At 35.7% G+C, this 11470-nt stretch overlaps 1 protein-coding gene across 2 annotated transcripts in view; it reads left to right on the top strand.

Moving 5' to 3' along the window:
• Window positions 1–965: 965 nt before the first annotated feature.
• LOC149576920 (uncharacterized) overlaps window positions 966–11470 on the top strand; it is a 78739-nt gene continuing 68234 nt past the window's right edge. Inside the window, exon 1 of one of the 2 annotated variants that reach the window (XM_089820733.1) lies at window positions 966–1135. The gene's annotated coding sequence lies outside the window, so the exon portion shown is untranslated. Of the gene's footprint in view, window positions 1481–11470 lie in introns of both variants that reach the window. The other variant, XM_089820742.1, reaches the window with a different exon arrangement.

Genomic DNA, 11470 nt, shown 5'->3' with positions numbered 1-11470 from the left:
TTTGACAAAAAGTTGTCAACAACAAAAATTGCAAATCAACAACTTTTACAACTTTTCGCTTAAGACATGATTACTTGTTCATTTGCCTTTCTACAAACCTTATTAAGGAAAAATGATGATAAAAACATATTAGAGACTCCTATTTACTCAAAATATGCAATTTTGGGATCTTTTTGGACTAAGTGAACTTAGGTTTATAAGCACACCTAAAGTTCCTTGACCAAACATAAGATCATTGCTTATTACATACAAAATGAAATTAAAACACCTTGTTGTGGATCATCACATGTCTTTCACAAGGTCACCATATATCTTGATCCACATTGTGCCTTGGTGCCCTGCACCAAAAACCCACCCTCGCTAGAGGAACATTGTATGTTTACATATTTTATAATAGAATAAAGTATTTTTTTCCCCTTAAATTTAATAATATATTTTTTGTTTATTATAGCTTAGTCAAATGTCACTTTTGATTTATATACATACCACCTTACATTATTGAATATTATTTTTAAGATTGATAAAATAATACAACATAGTATTTAATATTAATAATATTTTACAAATAAAAAATTTAAACATTAGTTTACAATAAATAGATACACAAAAAATTTAAATAGTACATGATTGTTTGAATTTTTTATTGATTTAATTAAGATATTGTATATTGTTATATAGGTGACACTCATAGATTTATATGAACATCACTTAAATTGAATACCTACTAATGTCTTATAAGAAATAAATTACCTTATGAATCACTACTCATAAAATATAAGTGAATGAATTTAACTCACAAACTAAACATAGATTAATGAATTTACCTAGCAAATTAGACAGTGAATTTCTTAAGACATTTTATGCAATTTTCCAAATGGAGGCCTCTCCACTTCAAACATTGCTTAGATGAAAATATCAGATTAATGAATTTACCTCACAAACTAGACATTGAATTGTTTAAGACATTTTATACAATTTTCCAAAGGGAGGCCACTTTGCTTCAAACATTGCTTAGATGGAAATACCAGTTAAGACTGTAATTGAGATTTTTAAACTTCAACCTCACGGATCAACACAAGTGCCTCATTCCCACTTGGAATGCAATCAGCGACAGTGATTGTGCGTCCATCGCCTGGTATGCAGTTCAATTCTTAACCGATAACATAAGCTACGTATGTACCCACAGCAAAATTTTAAAATTAATTCAGATACATCGGGAGACAGAGAGCCTTTTTCAGATTCCCTATTTGACCATAGACTAGTTGTTTTTTAATAACCTGGGTTATTATACATTCGAAAACTGCAATGTTCTTTCCTTTCCAATGGCTGGAGACTCATTTTCTTTAGGGGCCAAAAGGAAAGTTGCCGACTCGCTTGGACTCATTTACTTTCCCGATGAAGTTCAGGCATTGGGTACTTGTTGCATTCTGTGAAGTGGAGATTTTGTTTACATTTTCACGGAAAAAATATTTAATATCAGGTGATAACCATTTTTATTGCAATCTGTAATTTGTTGTTGATATGTGTTTTCATCGGGAATTTCCCAAATCTCCTTTTGTACTGGGTACAGTTACATTTGCTATCCATGGCTTTCACTTTCTTCACTATATGAATGCAGTCGATAACATAAGGCCTAGCTGTTTATTTTATTATACCTTTCCCAGCAGGTGTATGAGCGTTAATGATGCTGTAATCAAATCTCTAATTGGATTATAAGTAGCCAGGATGGCCGATTGTTCTCTGAATGGCATTTATCATATCCTGTTGTTAAAAATTTTACTGACAACACAAGAACATTTCATCAATACAAGATAAAAAAGAGAGCTCTGCTAGCTGATCCAGTTGTATTCGGAAAATGCAATTGAAGAACATTAATCTGTATCTTGATGAAAGTTGTCTATGTTATATCTAACATTGCCCTTCGGCTGTGCTCTGGAAGTAAGACGGAGAACTTATTTAATCATTGACCTAGTTTGAAACCCTGTCCTCCTTCCTTCTCAACTATATGGTCTTGTTTTAAGCAGTGCGGGAGAGTAAACTCTCACTGGATCTATATCGAGGGGATATGAAGAACTGACTGGCCTTTTAGGTAAAACAGAAATACCGCTCTATGACAAAGACTGTAATCTCTGATGGAAGGACAGTATTCTTTAAGGTAAGCAATAGATTAGTTAGCAGCGAGAAAGGTCTACGAAGACATAAAAACACGTAATAGTCAACAGGAAATCCAGTACATGAATGGAGGCCATGACCTTGTCTCCATACCCTCAATTTTAGGTATCTTCAGTTGCATTTTTACTTTTCAAAGGGTAATACCGAATTAGAGATTCCAAGTAAATTTCCAGATAGTTATATACATCCATACAAAGCAAAGAAGAAGAAACACTGAAGATTCTTGCAATACCACTCTACATTATATCGGATAATATTAAATCTTCCATCATTACTAGACTCCTCTTGACCAACACCCAACAATTATTCTAGCCGATCATTTTGGATAATTTCAAGTAACCAGTGGGCTTTATTCTGGGCCAGCACTCCCCAGTCTGAAACATTTCAATAACACACATCTGCTGAGGCTCATTTAGCTAGACAATCTGACACCATATCCCATTCTCTAGAGATATGGACAAGAGCTATCAATTTGAAATTTGTGGCCACAAGAAGAATTTGCATAATTAATTGAGCTAATTTACACGAGTCTTGCAAATTCTTTTCATTTAACAAGGAAACCAGTATGAAAAAGCCCATCCCATAAACAACCTTCTTCTAGCCTAGCACACTAGCCTTTTCCAATGCCTTATGAGTTACCCAGGCCTCCATCTGGTTATTTGTATGCAATCTCATACAGGTAGAGAAAGAAGGTGGATAGAGCTTTTAGAATCTTGAGCAATTCTACCAATCCCTGCTACACTTGGATTACCACAAGCATATTGATCTTAGAAAACTGCTAGGAGGAGACCATTTACTAGGTCTGTCCACCTTCTGAATAGGTTGCAGAATAGGTTGCATTCTATGAGCAAGCCTAGTTTGAATGGCTAAGAGGGATCTAACTCTTGGAGTTTAGCAACATGAGCATCTCAGGAAGACAAAGGTTCATCGATACTAATCTTGGCCTCATTAGTTTCTTTGAGCATATTCCTAATCTTATACCAAACTTGCATAACTATATTTCAGAACATTTGAAAGATGCATCAGTTTTGCTTTAGGGGCCAAAAGGAAAGTTGTCGACTCGCTTGGACTCATTTACTGTCCCGATGAAGTTCACGCATTGGGCACTTGTTACATTCTGTGAAGTGGAGATTTCGTTTACATTTTCACAGAATTTTTTTTTAAATATAAGGTGATAATTATTTCTATTGCAATCTGTAATTTGTCGTTGACATGTATTTTCATCAGGAATTTCCCAAATCTCCATTTGTACTGGGTACAGTTACATTTGCTATCCATTGCTTTCACTTTCTTCAATATATGAATGTAGTCGATAACATAAAGCCTAGCTTTTTATTTTATTATACCTTTCCCTGTGGGTGTATGAGCATTTATGATGCTGTAATCAAATAATTGGATTATAAGTAACCAGGATGGCCAATTGTTCTCTGAATGGCATTTATCATATCCAGTTGTTAAAATTTTACCAACAACACACAAACATTTCATCAATAGAAGATAAAAAAGAGAGCTCTGCTAGCTGATCCATTTCTATTTGTAAAATGCAATTGAAGAACATTAATCTGTATCTTGATGAAAGTTGTTTATGTTATATCTACACATTGCCCTTTGGCTGTGCTCTGGAAGTAAGACAGAGAACTTATTTAATCGTTGACCTAGTTTGAAACCCTGTCCTCCTTCTCAACTATATGGTCCTGTGTTAAGCAGTGGCGGAAGAGTAAACTCTCACTGGATCTATATCCAGGGGATATGAAGAGCTGACAGGCTTTTCAGATAAAACAGAAATACCACTCTATGACAAAGACTGTAATCTCTGATGGAAGGACAGTATTCTTTAAGGTAAGCAATACATCAGTTAGCAGTGAGATAGGTGTACAAAGACATAGATACACATAATAGTCAACAGGAAAACCAGTTTATGAAGGGAGACAATGACCTTGTCTCCATATCCTCAATTTTAGGTATCTTCAAATGCATTTTTACTTTTCAAAGGGTACAACCGAATTAGAGACTCCAAGTAAATTTCCAGATAGTTATATACATCCATACAAAGCAAAGAAGAGGAAACACTGAGGATTCTTGCAATACCACTCTACATTATATCGAATAATATTAAATCTTGATTCTTCCATCATTACTAGGACTCCTCTTGACCAACACCCAACAATTATTCTAGCTGATCATTTTGGATAATTTGAAGTCCCTAGTTGGCTTGATTCTGGGCCAGCACTCCCCAGTCTGAAACATTTCAATAACACACATCTGCTGAGGCTCATTTAGCTAAACAATCTGACACCTTAGCACACTCTCAGATATGGATTAGAGCTATCAATTTGAAATTTGTGGCCACAAGAAGAATTTGCATAATTAATTGAGCCAATCTACATGAGAGGCTTGCAAATTCTTTTCATTTAACAAGGAAACCAGGATCAAAAAGCCCATCCCATAAACAACCTTCTTCAATCCTAGTACACTAGCCTTTTCCAATGCCTTATCAGTTACCCAGGCCTCCATCTTGTTATTTGTATGCAATCTCATACACGTAGAGAAAGAAAGTGGATAGAGCTTTGAGAATCTTGAGCAATTCTACCAATCCCTGCTACACTTGGATTACCACAAGCATATTGATCTTAGAAAACTGCTAGGAGGAGATCACTTACTAGGTCTGTCCACCTTCTGAATAGGTTGCATTCTATGACCAAGCCTAGTTTGTATGGCAAAGAGAGAACTAACTCTTGGAGTTTAGCAACATGACCATCTCAGGCAGACAAAGGTTCATCGATACAAATCTTGGCCTCATTAGTTTCTTTGAGCATATTCCTAATCTTATACAAACTTGCATAACTACATTTCAGAACATTTGAAAGATGCGTCGGTTTTGCATAAGCCAAATCTGCTAAATGGTAAAAGTAGGACCAATATTCCACACCACCACAAGGGCTGATGCTGCAGCTGAGGTTTGTCTGTATTACCCCAAAACTTCAACAAGGAGGAAGCTAAAATTCTAGAAGTAGTTCAGGTATTCCACTATAACCTCCATATCATTGTAGGGCATTAAAAAAAGGTGATTAGAAGAATCCATATTGTTCCTGCAAAGGGCATAATTGGAAGGTCTCTGAAATCCTATTTTCCTAACGCTTTCCAAAGCTAGGCATTTATTGGTTTAGCAGCCACACAAGCATGTTGCATTTCAAGCGATTTTATTTGAAATCCTCCGTCACCAAGGAGATATACAATTCCCTCCTTCCTGCTGTAGTAAGGAATGATATTCAAGAGTAACATAATGGGACTCCTTTTGGGTCATAGCCCCAAAAACTAATATTTGGATTCTTCAAATAACAAGGGCAATTGGCAAGAAAATAAGCTTAAATACCTTGCTGACTACATGTATGTACACTATAGTTTTACCCACATAAATTGGTGATTACATTTATATAAATTATAGCCATACCATTATTCATTGATTCATGTATTCTAATGGTCTCCCCATCCTCCTGTTCAACAATATCTGTGCCTGCACTTCTCCAGTATACATGCTTGTGGGAGTCTTGTTCAAGGGAAATTATATCTGTCTATTATGGTTAATTGGCCCAAAGAGTTTTTTACTTCAAAGAGAAAATATAGATTATCAAGGTACATTTTCATCAAAATCTTGAAATTGTGCTCATATGACAGTGGGAAGCTCAAGTCTTGTGTGGTTTCTTGGAATATGCTGTCAATTTCCTGCACCCTGGCCGATCATAATTACTATGTAATGCTCTTTTGCAACATTTGAATATTTCCTTGAATACTCCATCCGTCATTCTGTGTCAAAAAGTCAGATGTAAATCCTCTTTGATTTATATTTAATTGCGAATCCACGCTTGCAAACCTTAAAAATGAATTGCAAACACAAGAACTAAAGTGAGGAATGAATGCAAAAGTAGTTGGTGAAGTGTGTGATTTTAGCAATTCTGGAATACTGACAAGTGTACATTTCAGGTCAATTTTTAGAATAAAAATTGACTATATTGATGTGATTCCTCTTGCTGAGCACATGCATTTCTTTAGTTTTATTAATTTTTCAAAGGTGTGGAACCATCGTGCCTTCAAGCTTAGATTACACTTATTAGTACAACATAATTTGTTAAAACTTGAGCCCAGAAATCAATGAAGAAAACAGCAATACGAAAGAGCCAAAACTGAAACAAAAGACACCAGAAATATTCTGGTAAAACCCTTCTAGAATGAAGGGAAAAACCCAGCTGCACAACAAAAAATATCATTTATTGATCATAAAAGTTCAAGAGTATAATGCCTATCGCTTGATGCAATACACACACACACACAGAGGTGTGTGTGTGTGTGTGTGTATGTACATGTACATGTACATATACATACATATATATATAAAACTTATGGAAAGACTCTTCACATTCCAACCGAAGATCTCTCCAATTTCAGAAAGCGAGACTCTTTATTACAATTACAATTAGAACTCTTTTAATTTCCATGCCTCAACACATGTCGAATGACACATGCCATTACATTTAATATTAGAATTCAAAAATAAGTGTCCTTTTCAACTAAAGGTGACAATAACAGTAATAACACTCATATTTCCAGAGATAAAGATCTCTATTGCAGCTACAATCTTCTACACTCCCTCTTGGCCAGAGAGAGATTTTTAGCTAAATAATCAGACAAGACTGCAACCAAAATGTCAATGATAAAATCTCATCACATAGGTCCTACAAAATTCATTGAATCACTCAACACGAAAACTTGTAACAATTACTCATTATTAATAATCATGGAATCACTCAACATGACAGATTTATAAGACTCACAACTAAGCCATTAATCATAGACTCTCTCAACTCCCATCACAGAATCTCTCAACATGACATACAACTCCCATCACGGAATCTCTCAACGTGATGACATCATGAACCCTCTCAACATGATGTTCACTATTGCATAGTGAAAGAGTTATCATAGCTAATCTTACAATCTCATTTACTCACACAAGAATAGAAATAGGCATAATAAAAACAAGACTTAATTCCGTTTAAGTCTCAAATCTTACAAAAACCATAAGCATCACAATCATATATCAAAATGAAGGGGATTCCATAAACACTCCCTCTGAATTGCCTCCCTTTGAAGCTAAAATCTCCCTCTAAAGCTCAACATCTCCCTCTGGAGCTATAATCCTTATCTTGTTGCTTCTTGGAACAAACAGAGATTAAAACTTAATTTAAACCATTATCAAGGTATATATAGCTCAAAATGCATAATAACTAGTATCAACACTAGAAATAATGTATGCAATAGTTACACATAGGATCTCAGCGGATTTGTACCAACAAATATAATCCATCCAAAAGGAATACTTCCAATCAAATAAGACATGCAACCTCCTCAAAAGTTAGATTAAGGATCTATAAATACTTACTTAGCTTAAAGAATTGCACAAGAACACCTGGAGACTTTATAGCGAAGAACTTATAACCAAACCCCCGATCGTGAGCCCAAGTTTCCTCAAAGCCAATTCAAACCTCCTGTGATGATGATTACCAGGGCTATTTAGTCAAGCAATTGATCCACCTCGATTCTCGACGTACTATTTAGTTTTAAGAGGGAAAACCAACTCCCGATCACATAAGCACCCTCGATATCCTGTACAAGACTCTCAATATCCGTTTTCAACATATTCTACACAACCTTTGCAAGCCTATTGCAGCTCGTAGTTGTAACAACTTTCTTAATATGCCGAGACATGTTCATTACCCACTGATAAAGCTTTCCTTACACATTGCAACGACATTCGCAACAATAGAAAAGCTAGGGAAAAAATAGATAATAGAACATGCTAATTCTTTGTAGATTGAACGAGCCTACCAGAGAACATATGCTCCAAAACTACCTCATGGGGAGCAACATGAAGAGTCTCGAAATAAGTACCTAATGTAATATGATTTCTTGATCTCTGCCTTGGTTGTTGTTGATTGACTCCCAACACATCATAGTACTCAGACTCCTTTCACTTCAAATTCATTTTCTACAATGGAAATGCTGACCTCTACATGTTCAATACCACATGCGTATGCATTGTTGCATACGTACGAACCACATGATGAGCTCCAACGTATCTGCTCTGTAGTTCCTTCCACTCCATATTCTACTTCAACCTCCGCTAGTTTCTTTACACATTTCAAAAGAAGAAAGAAACAATTGTAAAAGAAGTTGAACAAATGCATTTATGACAATCTTGAGAACTCCGTAGTTAAGTGCGCTTAGGCTGGAGTAGTACTGGGATGGGTGACCTCCCGGGAAGTCCCAGTGCTTCACCCTTATGAACATCACCTAGATCCAATGAGTGCTATGTGTTCCATTTATTCTCATGAGAGATGGATTCATGTTGAATCACTACTCATGAAACATGGGTCAATGAGTTTGACTCGAAAAATCACACAATTAAATCCTGATAGCAATATCACAATCTTGAGAACTATCATAATAATGAAGGAAAGACTTCGAAATAGCTGAAGAAAAAATAACATCTCCTATCTTTTCACGAGGCTACTGTTCCATCTCTACCTTGCATATCATGGTTCCTTGGGCGCATCATGCAACCTCTATACCCTTCGAGACTGATGCATGGCACTTGAGAATGAGCAAGGAACCACAACCCCTTTGGTGGCATTGATTCTCAGAAAGACCACATGCGCGAAGATTTGAATGAATTGCCTCCAATTTCCCAAACTCCTTACACTAGAAACACTCTTTGTTCATTAAAATACAATAAAAAAAACTGAATCGACACCCTTTTGCCAATGGGAAGAGAAGAAATGATAAAATAGAATTTGATCGAAACAAGACTGACGGTTACACAAACGAACCAAGACGTGGAAGCCCAAACATATAGAATGAATACGAGAGGATGCATAATCCTCTATGGAAACGACACCTTTAATGAACCAAAAGAAAAAATGACAAAAATAATAGAACATAGGCAAGAAAGCTATAATATCAACATGCTTACGAACCTCCACCTGTCTACGGGTCTGAGAAGAATTCACGATAAAATAATGAGACAAACTCTCTTAATTCAGACAATGGCCATTTTATCAAACCATCAGCAATATATAAAGATCACGAAGAATTGAAGAAGTTCATACCATACAGTAATAAAACTCAACTCCGACCACTATAGAATAAGGAAAAACAAACATACGTTGTTGATTCATTAAGCGATGATGGAGAGACAAAGAGCTGGAGCTATCCAAACAATGACCTATGAGAAACGAGAGCAATCACAACCAGAAGAAAACATATATAAGGAAATACACACAACTATAATAAACAATAATGACCACAAATTGCCTAAGATGCTCTCTTTTATTGTTGTTATAAAACCTTGCTCTAATACCATGTTAAAACTTGAGCCCAGAAATCAATGAAGAAAACAGCAACAAGAAAGAGCCAAAACCGAAACAAAAGACACCAGAAATATCCTAGGAAAACCTTTCTAAAATGAAAGGAAAAACCCAACCACAAAACAAAAAATATTGTTCATTGATCATAAAAGTTCAAGAGTACAATGCCTATCACTTGATGCGATATATATAACTTAAGGATAAACTATTCACATTCCAACCGAAGGTCTCTCCAATTTCCCAAAACGAGATTCTTTATTACAATTACAATTACAATTAAAACTCTTTGATTTTCCATGCCTTAACGCATGTCGAATGACATATGTCATTACATTTAATATTACAATTCAAACATAAGTGTCATTTTCAGCTGAAGGTGACAGTAACAGTAATAACATCCATATTTTCAAAGATAAAGATCTCTATCGCAGCTACAATCTTTAATGTAATTAATGTTTTTTCTTTCATATTTTCATCTGTTTATTTATATGTTGTACATATCTTAAGAAAGCCCTTTTGCTCTTCCTCGTGAATTTTAAATTAAAAAAGATGCATTCAAACAATTCTAGCTATTCTAATGCTGATTAGAAAAATATTACTCTAGGCAGTGCTTTGTTGATACATGCCCTAATGACTTAGAGGCTTGTTTAAGACGTCTAGGACATTATAGGGACAAGGACAAAATCCTCCCCTCTTGTCCCTCTTTTCAAAAAATGAAACTGGTCTATGTGCACGTTTTTCATAAAATTGAGGCCTTGGCATTTGGAGGTCGTTGAGGCATCCTCAACATGCACCTTTTAGACAGCGAAAAAACATCAAGTTTAACGGAGTGAGGAAATTTTGTATCTTTTCAGATCAACATGTGAGCTAAATTGATATTGCTCACCTCCACATGATCCCAATCCATTTGCATTGTAACTGGGAGACCCATTTGTCCAGCAAATCTAAATTCAACTAAATCAGATACAAATCACGAGATAGTGACCACTAAGATTGTGTCGGTATGGGTAGCAAGTTGTGTTAGGCTAGATAACCATACGATAGGGTGAAAGCTTTGGATAGTGGATTGGTCCGCACAAAGGTAGATAAAATAAGTTTGTGGATTGGCCCCCATAGAGGCCACAAATAAAATAAGCTAGTGGGCTGGTACTCACAAAGACAAATAACAATAGATAGTGGATTGGCCTCCACTAAGGCAACAATTATAAAATAATATTTAAATTTCAGAACCATAGATGGTTTAGATATGATAGCCCCCCTGTAATGGACACCCCTTGGATGTCCCAAAAAAACTAAACCAAATTGCTGAAAGGAATTATGTCAAACAGTTTGCATTCAACTTCTTAAAACGCCTTATAACTCCGGAAATCAAACGTTTATTTGTTTGTTGTGTTTCGTGCATGGAATTGGTATCATACAACATAAACAAGAAAGAAACTACAATAATATGCAAAGTGGAAGTGAACGGCTGCTAATAAAATGTTATTTTCAGAATTCATAAAACCAAATACATGGCAGATTTATCAACTCACTAATTACTTCAGCAGTATTGACATAATACTCCAGCCCATGCTTCCGAACTTGCTGCTACAATACTTTGTCCTTCAATCAGTCCACTACCTTCATAATACCATTCCCTCAAAGCGGCATAAGCGTCGGACAAGTAGTGAATAAGATATGAGCAAAATATCAAATCTGCCTGTAGCCGGAAATGCAACTAAACTGCCTGATACTAAAGCCAATAAGAAAGAATTCCAAAGGCCAAACCTCAAGGGAATGACGTCTAGAATGTTACAAGAGAGGATAGACGTCCTCAAATGCCGAGAACAAAGCTGCAACTCACACACCAATTTCTTCTCATATTCAACCTGTCTAAT

The sequence above is a fragment of the Cupressus sempervirens genome, chromosome 1, assembly GCF_028749045.1.
Source record: "Cupressus sempervirens isolate cs-2001-9-10 chromosome 1, ASM2874904v1, whole genome shotgun sequence".
Lineage (NCBI taxonomy): Eukaryota > Viridiplantae > Streptophyta > Pinopsida > Cupressales > Cupressaceae > Cupressus > Cupressus sempervirens.
The sequence above is the reverse complement of the archived record's forward strand: the minus strand, read 5'-3'. Positions and strand labels throughout refer to the sequence as shown.